A 15,886-nucleotide genomic window follows, 5' to 3' on the forward strand; every position below is an offset into this window, starting at 1 on the left:
GTTAATGTCCACGAAACAGAGGACAATTAAGGGCAAAATTGTGTGAAAGGGACTGTAAGATCAAAATGCTCTGCGAAAGGAAAGTTCGGTGTGGACCTGGAAAGGTCTCAGAGACATCATCAAAAAGAAGGAGCTTAAGGATGCGTCAGCATTGAAAGCCTGAAAGAAAAAAGACAAAGCATAGAAATGAAAATAAGGATTAGGTTCATTGTAAGGAATAGAAAAAAAAGTAATCTGGTTGGCATGTAGGTTGCATTTCAGATCATCAAGGAGGTAGGGGAGCCATCTACCTACTAAGGAACCAGGAATTCAATTATAAAACTCTTAATCTAATAATGGCACTGTTAATCCAATTATGAAGCTGTAAATTTTAAAATGCCACCAGTGGTAAAGCTACCACAAATAAAGATGGAGCTCAAAGCAAAGATCTCCATTAAATTTCTAAAGCCATCAAAGTAAGCTAACTGCTGTACGAAAAATTGTAGCGGGCACACTGACCACTAATGCAGTTTGTCATTGCCCAGGGCACCTGGATAACAAACCAAGGAGAGGAAAGATGGGTCAATATTACTTATTTGTTTTTTGTTTGTTTGTTTCATGTACGATTTCCTATAACATGTTCTGTTTTCTGTTTAATTTTTTAGGATGCTCCCTTAAAGCAAAGAAACACTCTCATCTTCTGATACCAGCTGTCTCAGATGGCTCCTGAGAACTCTTGAGCAAACGCATCTCTCCAAATGATTCCTGAATCTATCTTCATTCATTTATTGCTTCATTTATTTCTATCTATGAGACCTTTACCACACTCCAGATACTGTCCTTGGAACTGGGGATACAATACAGAATAAAACCCAAGTCCTCGTTCTCATGGAGTTTCCACTTTAGACAACAAAGAGATAAACGACAAATCCATATTACGGCAGACAATAGTGTTATTGAGTAAAATAAAACAGGATGAGGGAGTTTGAGAACTGAGAGTGGGAGTGAGCTCTTTTATTCTGCAAGGTGAGTGGAGGTCTTATTACGGAAAAACCCAAGTATGGCTGCTCGCTGCTCCAGAGCCAACACTAGAGAGACGAGTATTGGGCAGAAAGGAAAGATTGCTTCATTCAGGAAGCCGGCAGCCTAGGAAGACAGCCGACTAAGGTCCAGAGACCACACCTCCAAAGTTCCAGACCCAGCAGAAGAGTTTTAATTTTTAAAGGGGAGATAGAGGGGAGGAGAGTTCCAGGAAGCTGAGAGAGAAGCCTGTTGTTTCTTTAGCTGTAGATAACGCCTCTTCACATCAGACTCCTGGACGCCAGCAGCTGGTTGCTGCTACCTTATGGAGACATTCTTTCCTTCTGCAAAACAAGCTCGGAAACTCTCCTTGAGACCCTGAAGTTATCTCCTCCTGCTTGACAAATCAGGACATCAGCAACTTGTGACTGCATTCCTGAGAACAAAAGGAGTGAAGCAAGAAGAGGGATTAACATGTGAACAAAGGCCTAATGAAGAACTAAATCATTTAATTCCAGCTGCCAAAAATACTAGGGGCATTAAAATCACAAGGGATTTGGCACACAGTCTTATTGATGCAGTGATATTTAAGCAGAAACCCGAATAAAAGCCGAGGCAAGGATCCATATTAACCATCTGGAAAAAAGAACATTTCAGGAAAACAGAAAAGTAAGTGCAAAGGCCCTGAGGCAGAAATACGCTCAACCTGTTCAAGGAACAGCAAAGAGGCCGATGTGCCCAGAATGAAGTGGAGAAGAGAGTAGAAGCAAATGAAATCGGACAGGAAGCCAAGGGCGATCATGGCAGACCACTAGACTATGGTAAGAAGGGCAGTAGACCGACCAGTTGAGAAGCTATTGCATTAAGTCAGGCAAGAGATGTTGGTGGCTCATACCACGGTGATAGTGCTGGTGTTAAGATCTGGTCAGATTCCAGATAGATTTTACAGATAGATCCAATAGAATTAGCTGATAGGTGGGAGATGGGATGAAAGAGGAAAAGGAGCCATGAAGAATCCAAGATTACTGACTTGAACAGCTGGAATAATGAAGCTACTATTCACTGGGCTGGGGAAAGGTTAAAACACCAGGTTTGAAAGATGAAGTAGGGGAAGTTCAGGAGTTTGACGGTGGACACGTTAAGTTTTGGATGTCTAGTAGATATCCAGGTAGAAGCATCAAGTATGCAGCAGTAGGATAATTCAGTCTGGAGTTTAGGAAAGAGTTTGGGCCCGAGATAAAAATTTCGGAATTATCGGCTTGTGGATGTCTCTTAAAGACATGACATGGGAAAAGATCCCCCTATGAGAGAATACGAATAGAGAAAGAAGAAGAGCAGACAGAGCCCTGGGGAACTCAGATGTTCAAAGATTGTGGAGAGAAGGGGACACCAAGAAAGGAGAGCAATAACGCCATCCAAAAACGGCAGAACACATACTGTCGCAGTCCTTAGCAAGGGTGAAATTCACACCAGCACCCATGGCCACTTCCTCGATCAGAGTAATAATTCTTACTCCCTGGGAATAAGCTTGCAGAGCTATTGGCTCTGCTCTCTGAGGCCTCCTTCCTCCTCCATAAAAAATAACCCACAATGCAGCTGAGTTCTTTTCTCAGCCTCTTTCCTTCCCATGGAAGGTCAGGGGTCCAAACACCTCTTTTTCTTATTGGTACCGTTTGTCCCTTTCATTCCTAGCTGATACACTTTCTTTAAAAAGAAATCTATGAATCTTAAACATAGGCCTTCTGATTTTCAGAAATCCTACTGGACACACCTTTCAATCATTCTGTGGTCTCAACAAAGAATCTTAAAACCACACGCTTGAGACCTTTGCCCTAAGACCAAGCGGGAGCCCTGGATTCGGTCTTCGCCCTAAAGCCATTTCTGACATTGATAATTTTTTCCTGGATGAAAATGGGGATGAGAAACAGTTTATGTTTGAAGTCAGAAAGTCCTGGCTCCTTTATAGTTTCTCTAAACTGAGGTTGAAATTTAACAGAATATTTTTTTAAGTTGATTTGTCTCTTCTCATATTTTGTCATATGTGGATAAAAGAAACTAGTTGGGCCTTCTGACATTCTGTCTGGAAATCTCCTTATCCAGATCCACAAGTCCAAAATAGATACACGTTCTATTTTCCACATTCTGCAGGCGACATTTTTGCTATACTTTTCACCACTACATGAGACAGGTCTTCTTTTCTCCAGCATTTTCATCACTGTTTTTTGACTCCTCACTAACCGCCTCCTTGAAACACTTTCAGCTTCTACCTACTACCTGGTCCCAAAGCTGATGCTACATGATCTGATATTTGGTTATGGAAGCATCCTACTTTCAGGTAACAAATTCTGTTCCAGATACACTGCAAGACAAAATAAAGGAGCTGCTAGAAACTTCACATCATCACTCCGATCAACCTCTTCCAGATTCAAGGGTAGGGCACGTAGCTACCACCTCTTGATGGAAGTGGTGTCAAATAAACTGGCAGCATCTTTAATCTTCCACGGATGAGGAAACATGAAGGGGGAGCAGGTGTGAAGATGATAGTGCGATTCAGCATATCGAATTTGAGACAGAAAAGTTAATGTGTCAATTAAGCATTTGACTATGACTCTGGACCCCAAAAGAGAGATCTGAGCTTGGGAGATAAATCTGGGAGCTCTGAAAATGAATACTATTACCTCCCAAACAGAGTTGTGGTGTAAGACGAGAAAGAGCTTCACACTGATGGTTGAGAAGTCCAATTCAGATCGTGGAGCAGCCGGCAGTGTAGACAGAGGAAGGATGTTGAGAAAGGTAGGAAAAAAACCAGGGCAGTGTGGGGTCATGAAAGTCAAAGAAAAAGAACAAGGTAAGAGAAACTGAGTGGTCTGATGACTTGTGTGCTCTCTCTCATCAGACCCTGCTAGCGCGACGGAGAAGAACACATTCTAGAACAAATAAAAACAACATGCTTTTCTACCAGATTAAAATCACCAGCAAGATTGTAGACAGACTATGAAATTTGTTTTTGTAAAAGTAAGGAAATAATGTAAATAACATAAATTTCTAAAGAAAAAAAATTTTAAATCCAATAAACTCGACAGCCATAACACTTATAGGCTGAGCAGAATGTAGTTCTAATAGGAACCATAAGCAGGAAAGAAGAAAAGCAGCATAAAACCAACGGCATGCTTGCAAACTCAACTTGCACACAGAGTCAGACATTTTGACATTTCATCCTCGGGTTTTTAAAGGGAAGGCAAGTCTTCCAGGAAAATACGATCCATCTTTTCACTAAGTATCAATCAAGTAAGAATGTTGTTGACAAGTAGAAATTTCCTTTTCAAACTGTGTTCACGAAACCGCGTTTTGTCAGGGATGGCCACCTGAGTGGTATTTTCGGACAAGTTCAAGCTGGCTCGCGTGGATTGGGCGTGAACAACGCGTTTTGCTTAAAATATTCTTCCATGTGAGTGTGACCTGTTCGCCCTCAGTCCAGCTCCGCCCGCCCTGGCTGTCACAACTTCACCTCGCCTCCTTCCTGGCCTCCTCGCTCCTTCAGCAGACACAACACATTGCTCATAAAACAAGAACGCCTGGAATCCTCGTTCTTTGCGATGCCCTGGAACCGTCTCTAGGGAGGACTGCCCTGCCGCGGAAGAAACTTACAATGCGTGACATTCGCTGCTTCATCGGCGTCCTCAGGGATTGGGGGTGGTTCATCTTTGGTAGGGAGATAACTGTAAAAGCACTTTTATATAGCTGTTAAAGAATTTCTGAAGCTCTGAAGGAAATGCCGGCAAAATCTTCCATGTTTAATATTAAAGCCAACTTCGTATTGCTTTGCTGGCATATCTATCAGGGCAGATGTCACCTCCTCCAGGCTGGTCATCTCTGAAATAGTCCAAGGAGGATCATGAAGTCCTGCCAGTGACGAAGTATAAAAATGTGGAGAAACAGAATAAAAGAGAAATATTCAGAGAGAGGTAAAATGTATAGAACTCCAAGAAGGCATCGGGAAATAGTACAGTTTTTTCCCAGAAGATTGATTTGAATTTTGAAAAAGTCTTCCGATTGCCCAGAGTTTATGCAAATCTAAGTTCTGAATGTTTTTGAGGTCTGCCCTATCAATCATAATATGTAATAGAAAGAACTAATTATCTTAGAACTGTGCAGCTGCATGCAGCCTTTAGATTGACATGAGTTCAAAGAGGAAAGCAGATGTGTAAAGCAGAAATGATGCCAGATATGTACTTTGGAGCATTAAGAAATATTTGATTTGATGAAAGAGTCTTATTCAATAATAATTTTCCATCTCTCAACCATGGCAATGGGATTAATATATATGAGTCTGTCAACTAAGTTTTTCATTGTATTCGTTATTTTTCCATTTGGGGCTTAATAGACAGGAAATTGCAGTGTTGTGGTTTTTTTTACCCTCTTTGGAGCTTGTGTAGATTTTGTAAATCCCAAATGGAAGACACTCAGAAAAACAAATCCGAGAAAGGTGCCTCTGCTATTGTCAATTGCAACATTTTATTCTCCTTTTAGCAGAACTGAGAATAACGTGGCTCCTTTCAATTTGCTGAAAGTCGTCTCGTAATTTTTTAGTTAAATGTTTGAGGTTTGGACACAGGTTTTTAAGACAGCAACTGTTTGTCAACATCATGATTTAAGTAACCTTTCTGGATGCCCTGGAGGGCTAGCCCAGATTTTGGGGGTTTGGAAAAGCCCAAAGCCAAAAATGCAAAATTCCAGCGTGACTCTGGAAAAGGCCCAGACATCGGCATATCTTTACTGACGCCCAGCCTTCTGTCAGAACCATTTCACTTGGATATAGTCTAATTAAAAACTGTCCACAGCAAAAGTGACTGGAAAAAAATACATCAAAATGTGAATAGTCATCATTTGTAAGTGGGAGGGCTATGTGTGATTTTTGATCCTTTTTCCAAATTTGCTTCTTTTTTCTAAATTTTCTACAATAGGAGTGACATGGTGCTGAACTGAGATAAACTAAATATTTTTTAAATGTTCTACTGAAATGTTACCTCACACCTAACAAGATGTCAGCTCCTTTATAAAGTGAACACATTAGCTTAGTAAGTGGTTAGAACTTTTAAGTGAATTTTGAATTCTTTAGTACTCCTGGAAATATTTATTGATACGATGACAGGAAAACCTATGGCTCCCTGATCTTCATTTGTGGGGTATGAGCTTTTTTATTTTTTCTACCAATCGATAATAGGATTTTTCTTCCTTACCTTGTATGTTGACATTAGGGCCCAGAGTTAGTGATTTATTTTCCTTAATATGAGTAAACTGTAGCTATGTCCTGGCACATTCTGATTGCCAGATGCAGAGATACCAAACTGGGGGGTAATGAATTATGGGACGTCGTCAGGGGAGAGATGAGACTGGCCCTCCTGGATTCAGTCTAATCCAGATGTGATCATGTAACATGAGCCCTGGAGATTCGAACTGGTGGAGGAAAAGTGGGAGCAGGGCAGCTGGTAAAAACTCTAGTCTGGAAGAGAGCACTCATCATCAATAGAAGAAGTGAGGGAAGAGAACAGGTCTTCAGCATCTCTGCAACCAAAGGCCAGATTGGCAGAATTTTGGACCATCTCCCTATAGCAAAGGACAGTGGGACAGTAAAGCTTCAACGTACCCAGTACTACTGCATCAACAAATGCTGAAAAAAATAATGCGTGGCAATCAAACCATCTGCTATATTTTGAGCCCTTACTCTCTATGCCAGGCATTGTGCTAAATGCTTCACATTCCGTATCCCATTTAGTACCCACAAGTCTAGAGCAGGTGCTAGGACCCAATGTTTTTCAGGGGAACCTGAGGCTCAGGGTGGTGAGGTAACTTGCCGAAGATCGCACATTCAGTAAATGGCAGAACTGGCATCTGAACCCAGATCTGCATGACTTCAAAGCCAGTGCTTTCCCATGTTATAATACATTGCCTCCTAATATCTGTTTCACATAGTAATGTAGATCTGGCTTTGATCTACATTACTGCAGTGTAAGTAGAAAAGATATGACTTCTATCCCATATGCAAGAGCACAGATGGCAGAGAGATGGAGCACCTCCTCAAGGCCACAGACCTAGAAACCAGCGGAGATGGGGCACCAAACTAGAATTCCTGACTTCTCCCCGCAGCCCCGCATTTTAATCCATAACACACTGTCTGCAATTTCTCATTTCATCACCAAAATGTTTTTGTGTGGCAGTGAAAGTTATATATTTTCTACCAACCGAACAGGAAAAATAATGACCCATGCAAAACACACTCTGGATGTTAATAATCCTGCCAGGACAAGAAATTAACCTCTCCTGACAAAGGGGCAAAATGTGCAAACTCTGATCACCACAGGAGTTAGATCGGCATCTTATCCTAAGAATAAATTTCATTAGTTACTTCATCTATGGATTTTCTGTGAAAATCTTGAGCCTATGAATTATGAGCAACAAAGCCCTGTGAGTTGCCTGGGATGAATTCCTTTTTAGCTTTAATTGTAACCACCAGGGTGATAGAAACACTCTTTAATGATGTAGCTGCAACCTGTTTTTCTATGTGTTTGAACCCAAGTACTTTTTGACTGAATACTCTCTCCTGCAGATCTGCTTTGAAGGAAGAAAGGATGTAGGATGGGTTAAAGTTCTGTATTGATCAGTTATTGCCACATTAATGCTGGAAACCAATCTCTTCAAAACCAAGTGGCTTAGAGCAACACACTTTTATTCCCATGCTTATAAGCCTGCAGGTCATCTGTGGTTCTGATGATCAGAATGGACTTGGCTGGGCAGCTCTGCTTCAGAGGTATGATGTATATGGTTACACCATACTCAGAGCCGAACCTGGGCCCATGAGAAATGACTAAACGAAGCGAAACAACTACATTCTCTTCTTCATCCTAAAATTCTACTCTACACAGAGGAAGTAATAAGCATCCGAGCCATGGATAGCAGAGAGAAAAAAATAATGAGTAAAATATTGTCAACTTGGAAGCCTATTCCAAACTGATTAGGATGATAGAGATGAAAATGAATGTTAGTGATTTTTTTCCACGTTGAAATACTCTGCTGTGATTATGTTTTGTTTTGCATAATGAAAGGATAGCAACTATTCTCGTGGTCTGAGTGTAGACTTGCATGTTTCGAATATCAGCATTCATAATTTATGATCAACTGATTTACACTACTTCATTGAAGTAAACGGAAAATGTTCTTCATTAAAAATAAATTCCTAACACATGAAAGTTTTATCTTCTCTATTTCCACGTTCAGTTCTTAATAGTCATTGGCTAAGTATTGCTGCAATGTCAAATTTCGAATTCTGATACATTTTTATGTCTTTTCACTCAACTCTGAATATATATCCCATGTCTGGGAATATTATGACAAGAATAAAACACTGAAATACAAAATGAAGCTGTTTTAGATGCTTAACAAGAAAACATGGAAATCCAAATACTCTGGTAAATTTCAATAAATTATAATTCGAGTTTACTCCCGATACGAAAACCTTGCTTGCCAATTTGAGCTGAAATTACACGAAGATCCACCTTGCACTGTCACCATCTACTTAACTCAGTCCTGTTGTCTGTCTATTTTGACCCCCTGGGATCCACAATGTTTCTTTTAGTACATTTTTAGTTTATCCATCGCCCATCATGGTATGCAGCTCCAGGCCTTGCAAGGTACCCTGGCTTCCAGGATGATATTGATCTGGATTTAGCCTCCCAGGAAAGTCTGTGTTTACAGGGAGGAGAACTCTAGGAACAGTGACATCATCACAGACACTGGACAAGGAGAGAGTCAAGTGTTAGCTTTAATGGCCAGCTTCAATCAGAGCATTTTTATCTGTATCGGTGTTTATATGGTAGTTATATATACTATCTCATTTGAAAATGGAGTTCTCCCATTCTTGAATTCCTTTTGAAAAGCACCAGCTTATTACAGGCTCAGAAAATAAGAGATAATGACAACATTCTCCGATGGGCTTTTTTATGGAGTTCTGGGAAAGCTCACTTTCTAGATCTATCTGTACACATGTACCCACAATCTTCCACATTTAATTCTAGCTGTACTTGTCAAAGGGGGTGCACAGTGTTGCATCTGCAGTCAATAAATTTGTGTCTCCCTTGAGTCAAATTAATTAATTGCAGAAATTTTGTGAGAGGCAAACTGGTTATTGGGGAGATCACATCATTTTGTTCTGTATCAGGATCTGCCCATAGGCTCTGTACTCATTCCTTTGAGATTTGGGTAAATAGCAAGAGAACAACACTGCCTCCAATGGACATCTCACACAGCTATAGGGAAAGAATCTGTAGATACCTTTTCTTCTTATTATTTATACCTTCATGAGTCCCTGTATAATTTTAGTACAGTGATTCTCCCACTTACACGTGATTTTGCAATCCGTGGTTTCCGTTACCTGTGGTCAACTGTGGTCCCAAAATATTAAATGAAAAATCCAGAAATAAATCATTCATAAGTTTTAAATTGAATGCCATTCTGAGCAGTGTGATGAAATCTCATGCTGTCCCAACTGGGACGTGGGTCATTCCTTTGTCCAATATCTGCATGCTGTAGGCGCTCCCTGACCTTTGGTTATCAGATCGAGTGTCATGGTATTGCAGAGCTTGTCATCCTTATTTTACTTAATAATGGCCCCACAGTGGAAGGGTAGTGATGCTGGTGATTCAGACATGCCAAGGAAAGGCCGTGAAGTGCTTCCTTCAAGTGAAAAGGTGAAAGTTCCTAAATTTAATAAGGAAAGAAAAAAATCATATGCTGAGCTTGCTCAGTTCTATGGTAAGAATGAGCCTTTTATCCATTAAATTGCCTAATTTATAAATTAAACTTTATCATTGGTATTATATAAGGAAAAAACACAGTATATATAGGGTTTGATGCTATCTGCAGTTTCAAGCGTCCACTGGGGGTCTTGGAATGCACCCTCTGAGGATAAGGGGGGACTGCTGCAGCTATTAAACACATTGATGTTATTTGAGAACATATTTCATATTGTTATTTAGAATACTCTGGGAAGAAAAAAACCCCTCTCCTGCAGCACACAAAAGAAGGTGATAAGTAAGCAAAAGCACTGGAGACCGTGAATTCTCAAGGAGCTTTAATATTGATTAATTCACATAACATTTGCAAACACTTTGATATGAAAAGAAATCCTACTAAAGCAACTGAAATGATTAAATTATGAAAAAAAAAAAAAAGCAGACGACTCTCAGTACCATGTGTTCTGTCTTTTAAGTGTCAATTGGTTAGTTATCTGCATTGCAAGCCAGGCTGGTCCCACCCACCCCTACTGCTGGCTGAGCCACGGAATTTTCCTACATGTGTCTGTTGACTCAGACGTCTCTCTCTTCGTCCTTGCTTTAATTTCCTCAACCCGTGACTTCAATTCTTGTCTCTTTGTCTACTAGCCTGAATTAAAACTGTTCATTTCAGTGTAAAGAATAATTTATTCTAAAAAAGCTAAACCAAAAAAACAAACATACAATGATCCTTCTTCTTAAGGAAGATTTTTAGAGAAGTTGGAAATGAAATAAAATGCCACGTATTTTACTGTCATTCACCTACACTGAAGTTCCGTAACAATCGGCCGAATCTCTAAATCCCTCGATGAACTTTTGTCTGTTCTTTACGGTAAAGTTGGTCAGAGAGTTACTATCAGTTATGAAGCCCTGACCGCTCACCCTTCGGGTCTCAACTCAAATATCATTTTTCCATAAAACGTTCCCAAACTCCCTGCCTAGATTAGGTCCTCCAGCAATGTATGCATTCACAACACTCTAAATTGCCCTTAATTCATATCCTGCAGCTTTAATGACCTATTTCTTTTTCTTCAATAAACAATGTCCAGGAGAGTTGAGAATGCCTTGGTCACTAGCCACATCCTCAGGCCGAGCACTCTGCAGTGAACATTTTGATAAAGGTGAATAAATACAGCACACTGCATGTGGCACTGAGAATGCCAGGCTCTAAAGCTGTCCTAGGGAGTTCGTTGTCTAGTTGGACATGCAGGACAAATAAATACATAAATGCAAGCATTATAAAATAAAGAATAATCAAATGTATAATACATTTTTTAAAAACTGAATTTTTAGTGAAGTCTATAAAGGGAGTGAGGACTGTGGCTTGGGATGGCCAAGCCAGATTTTATAAAAAAAAAATAATAATGAGGACAACCACCAAGTGGAGAGTGAGTCTTCCTTGGCAGGGGATAGTGTGAACCAAAGTGAAGAAGCTCATGCATAACCGATTCTACGGACACATCTGTACTTTTTATTTCATTCCATACGATGCCAAAGGCAATAACGGATTGTTTTCCTTCTCTCTCACTCTCTTTCTTTTTTTTCTTTTTTTTTTTTACCGGAATAAGAAGCAGGTAGGATCGATAGCTTATATACTTTCTAAACAAAGAAACAATAAATCCGTGAAGCGGGAAGACAAAGGCTGAGGCAGGAAATTGGGGGATGATGACTAGGAAGTACATGGGAAACCAATGGGAGACAAAGGTTGTTTTAGTATGTTTGTTTGTGCAGGTCCATTTGGGCACTGACACCCTGATTCGAGTGAGGAGAATGTTCTTTCATTCCTGGTGCAGGGAGCGCACCTTTCTCATGGGAAATCTTACGCCCTGCCTTTAAGTAGAATGGGGCCCGCCTTGTGTCTTTGCTTTCTCAGGCGCCTTCTGCTCTAAATAGTCAATATTATTTATGCTAAAGTGGCCTCTTTTGAGGTGGTATGTTCTGAATCCCTTCAGAGGAAGGAAGGGATAGAGACCAGGCCAATAGGACCTGATGTCTGACTAGATAAAGAGGTAAAGGAGGGAAGAGTACCTTAGAGATGCCCAGTTTGAAGGAATGTAAAGAATAGTAGAGGTGTGTGTGTGTGTGTGTGTGTGTGTGTGGGAGAGAGAGAGAGAACACGAGCTTGCCTTGAGGAAGGTAGCACACGTTGAGTGTGAAGAGACCACAGCCCAGCCCAGCTAGGAGAAACATCTTGCATACAATGTGATCTTGAGGCTCAGTTTGTGCTGAAGAATTTGATTTGGAGGACAACTGTTTATAGATGTTTTGCCAACCTGGAGAACTTATAGAAGAGAGTCTTTAGACGAAGAAGAAAAATAGTAACATACTGGCTTTGCCAATAAATTTAAAAGACAGTAGGAATATTCAGTTCTCTCATGGAGTCATCAAAAATGATGCTGACCTTTCTGGGTCACAATTTGCACACCCCATCAGCGATTTCTAACCTTACTGACGAAACTGAAATATGAATATAGTTTAATATTTTAATATTATTTACTACCGACTTCAGATGTTAAAGACAAAAATTCAATGAATAAACACGATTCATGTTTAAACAAAACAGATCACCAAGGCCAGTGTAATGACAATTAAGGCACAAGTTTCATGCTCTCTTTTAGTGTAAAAGAAGGATTCTTATAAGATGTGGGCTTTGGTTGCATCACCTACCCTGTGCAAAAGAAAATTGGCCTTGGCTTTTAGAATTGAAGATGGAAGCGTGTGGAAAGCGGGCCAAATAGCTACAAAGTGTCGGCACTGTAAAAACAGTTCCACAGTTTTTTCCAACGGTGTTGCCTTCGAGTCATCTGGGATGCAGCGTCGTAGCAGTTGGGTATGTTTTCACTTGGATGTGTTGTGGATTCTTCAAAAAATGAGCAAATAGTCAGCAACTGCGTAGCCAGCTATTAAATTGCTCCAATTTTTATTGCTGAAATGTTGACCTTCTGTGAATGTGCCAGAAACAATGATGAGACTGCAGGTTGAAATCGGTCTGCCAAGTCCCACCTCATTAGGCTCCCATCTGATTTTAGCGTATTGGCCCCAAACTCTGCAGCCTGCCTTCGTCCAATACAGGAAGCCCTCCTGACACTTGGCGATGGGCGGTGGGAGCCATATTGAGAAAGCCAGGAGTCTGACCAGATGGTAGCTCGCTCTTGGACTTCTTCAGAGATTTATTTTCTCTATGAAGCCGACAGAATTGGGCAAGTCCTCCAAGCACATGGCCTTTTTTGTATACTCATTATACGAGGGAGCACGGGCTAGTCTTTTGGCAGCTGAGGATTTGGCAGGCTGGCAAGGGCATGTGGCTCAGAGACTCATGGGCCCTTCAGACACAAAGCAATTCTTGCAGTTTACAAAGTTCCTAGGTGGGGGTGGGAGTGGAGGTGGGATGGGGGACACGAAATGATTCATTACAAGCACCTAAAGGCTTTCTGGAAATGTGACCAGATATAGAGTGAGACACGATATTTAAGTCTTTCGAAAGTGCATAAATGATGATTGGGCCTTATAGAAATGTGTATTGATTTCCACATTTCTCAGAATCAGCCCAGACTCCATGGTTTTCAAAGTGAGAGTAGAAACCTTTCTTGTTATTTTATAATTATTATTTCCATATTTTCTTGTAAAGAAAAGATAACAAGAGCACTAAAGGGGAATATGTTTCCATTACCCCAATTTTTAATTTACTATTTTAAAAAACCAGCTTCATTGAGATATAATTCATATATCATACTAGTCACCCATTTAAAGTGTACAATCATGGTGTTTATTATATTAAACTATTAATTTCCTTTAACTATGGTAAGAGTATATATAACATAACTTGCCATTTTGACTATTTTAAAATATACAATTCAGTGGCATTAATTACATTCGCAATGTTGTACGGCCATCATCACTATTTCCAAAAGGCTTTCGTCACTCTGAACAGAAACTCTGTAACCATTACGCAAAAATTCCCCAATCTCTTCTCTTACAAGCCCCTGATAACCTCTAATCTACTTTCTATATCTATGAATTCACCACTCTAGATATTTCATATAAGTGAAATTATAAAATATTTACCCTTTTGTGTGTGGCTTATTTCACTCAGTGTAATGTTTTCTAGATCCGTGCATGTTATAGGATGTATCAGGACTTCACTCTTTTTTATGGCTGAATAATATTCCATCGTGTGTGTGTATCACATTTGTTTATCCATTCATCTGGTGATGGATATTTGGGTTTTTCCCCATGTTTTGGCTATTGTGTTAAGTCGACTTTTGTCAATAGAATGACATTTCAAAGAGGAGAATGTGTGCCCAGGTACATGTTACATTCAGCAGCACAAAATTGTGACTACCTTAAAATTGTAAATGCTCTAAGATCAGGCATCTCATGGTAAGCTGCCTACGGCCCAGCATCAGCAAGCACTGGTTGGAATGAATTGCATATACACAAAAATCTCACTAGTAAAAGCATCAGAAAAGGTTTTTTAAAGAAAAGTGATCTCTAGAGTCACATTTTATGCAAGATGTGAAAATTCCTGCAGTATAAACTATTAAAACATTTTGGTTAAAATATTTTTTAAATTTTTCATGTGAAAACTCAGAAAAACACATTAATGAATGATCAGAAACAATTGTTTAGCTTTTGGCGAAAAGCGCCTTCAGTGTCCATACAACTTAAAACTTATTACCAAGTGATAAAGTCTGATATACATAATCATAGAAATAGAAGTATAAAATAACAGAGAAACATAATTAAATTAAAAGAGAATTTAAAATATGACAGAATATTTAAAAATACCCACATTTAAAATTACTATACATAATGATCATCGATCTAAATTAACCATGGGCTTATTACATGCCAAGGTCTTCCTCTGTATCTGCTCACTAACAAAAATTTAATAGATCTATTTGTAATAAAATATAATTGACTTGTAAAAGTTCCAGAGAAGACAAGTGAAATGATGAGATTTGTGGAGGGCATGTTGATGAAGACAAACAAAAAAATTTAGAACCGCAGTTGCGAAGGTAAATACTGAATAAGGCTATTTTTTTTTTCATGTAAAAAAATTGCAAAAAGGAAAAAACGATAGGGAAGAAGAACAATAGCTAGTTCATCAGATCCTGGGACATTAGTGCAAGGAGGAAATTCTTCAATGCTCAGTGAGGAAAGTTGAAAGTTAATATTAAAGCTATAACTCTTCATAGTGCAATGTGAACTTGTGTTATAGAGTCTAAACATGAAAAGGAAAATGAAATGATTTAAGTAAACTAAAAAATTAACTAGTTCATAATATAAGAGGACAATTAGTGGATGGTGAGATTTTCCTTACCTTTATAGGGATGGCATGCAGTGAAACAAACACGTGTATCTTCCGGAAACACATATTCTGGTCTCTCACAACTTAGAACGCTGAGCTGGGTAAGGACAAGCAAAGTCTACTCCTCTGATTCTTATGCTCTTATGTTTAAGGATAGCTCCAGAGATGAGAACTGAGTGCAGACTAACGAGAAATATTAAACAGAGTGTATACTCTTAAAAGGAAAGGACTGCTTTCTCCCCAAGAGCTTAGCACCATGTCTGACGAGACTTTGAGTGACTGTACAGAAAGCTATTCAACTACATTCTCCTTAATCATTAACTCTAAGAGAATAGGTAAAGAAATCTAAGCATCTCAGAGGAACAATGGGAGAAAATTCTCAAACCATACAGATTCTGAAAATGCATCTATATGACATTATCACACTCTTAAAGTTGCTAGAAAAGAAAGTAATTTTTACAAGAGTATCTTTTTGTTTGAAAAGAAAACTATGAATGCATCTTATACTTTATATTTATTATTAAAGTATCACTGTTATAATCATAATTCTATAATTCTTTCATAACTTTGCTTTCATGTGAAATGAGTTGGACCGTAGAGCTCATCATTTCTAAGTTGTTGTTTTTTTTTTTTCAAAATTAAAAGCTGAATCCGAGTTGAAGAAATGTGATCTCAGTGAAATCGGGCTAATTTGTAGTGATCGTTTTCTTTGGCAAAAACATATCATCAGTTCATATGTAGTTTGGAT

The 15,886-nt window shown here is 39.3% G+C and overlaps 1 long non-coding RNA gene across 1 annotated transcript; it reads right to left on the bottom strand.

Annotated features, from left to right (window-relative positions):
• Nucleotides 1-963: 963 nt before the first annotated feature.
• Nucleotides 964-15,405, bottom strand: LOC120614660 (uncharacterized). Its single transcript, XR_005656039.1, has 2 exons — nt 15,151-15,405; nt 964-1,435 (listed from the first exon to the last, which is right to left on the bottom strand). It is a non-coding gene; the product is annotated as an uncharacterized LOC120614660 (long non-coding RNA).
• Between the last annotated feature and the right edge of the window lie 481 nt (nt 15,406-15,886).

Source organism: Pteropus medius, unplaced genomic scaffold (assembly GCF_902729225.1).
Source record: "Pteropus medius unplaced genomic scaffold, Ma_sr-lr_union100, whole genome shotgun sequence".
In the NCBI taxonomy this organism is placed as follows: domain Eukaryota; kingdom Metazoa; phylum Chordata; class Mammalia; order Chiroptera; family Pteropodidae; genus Pteropus; species Pteropus medius.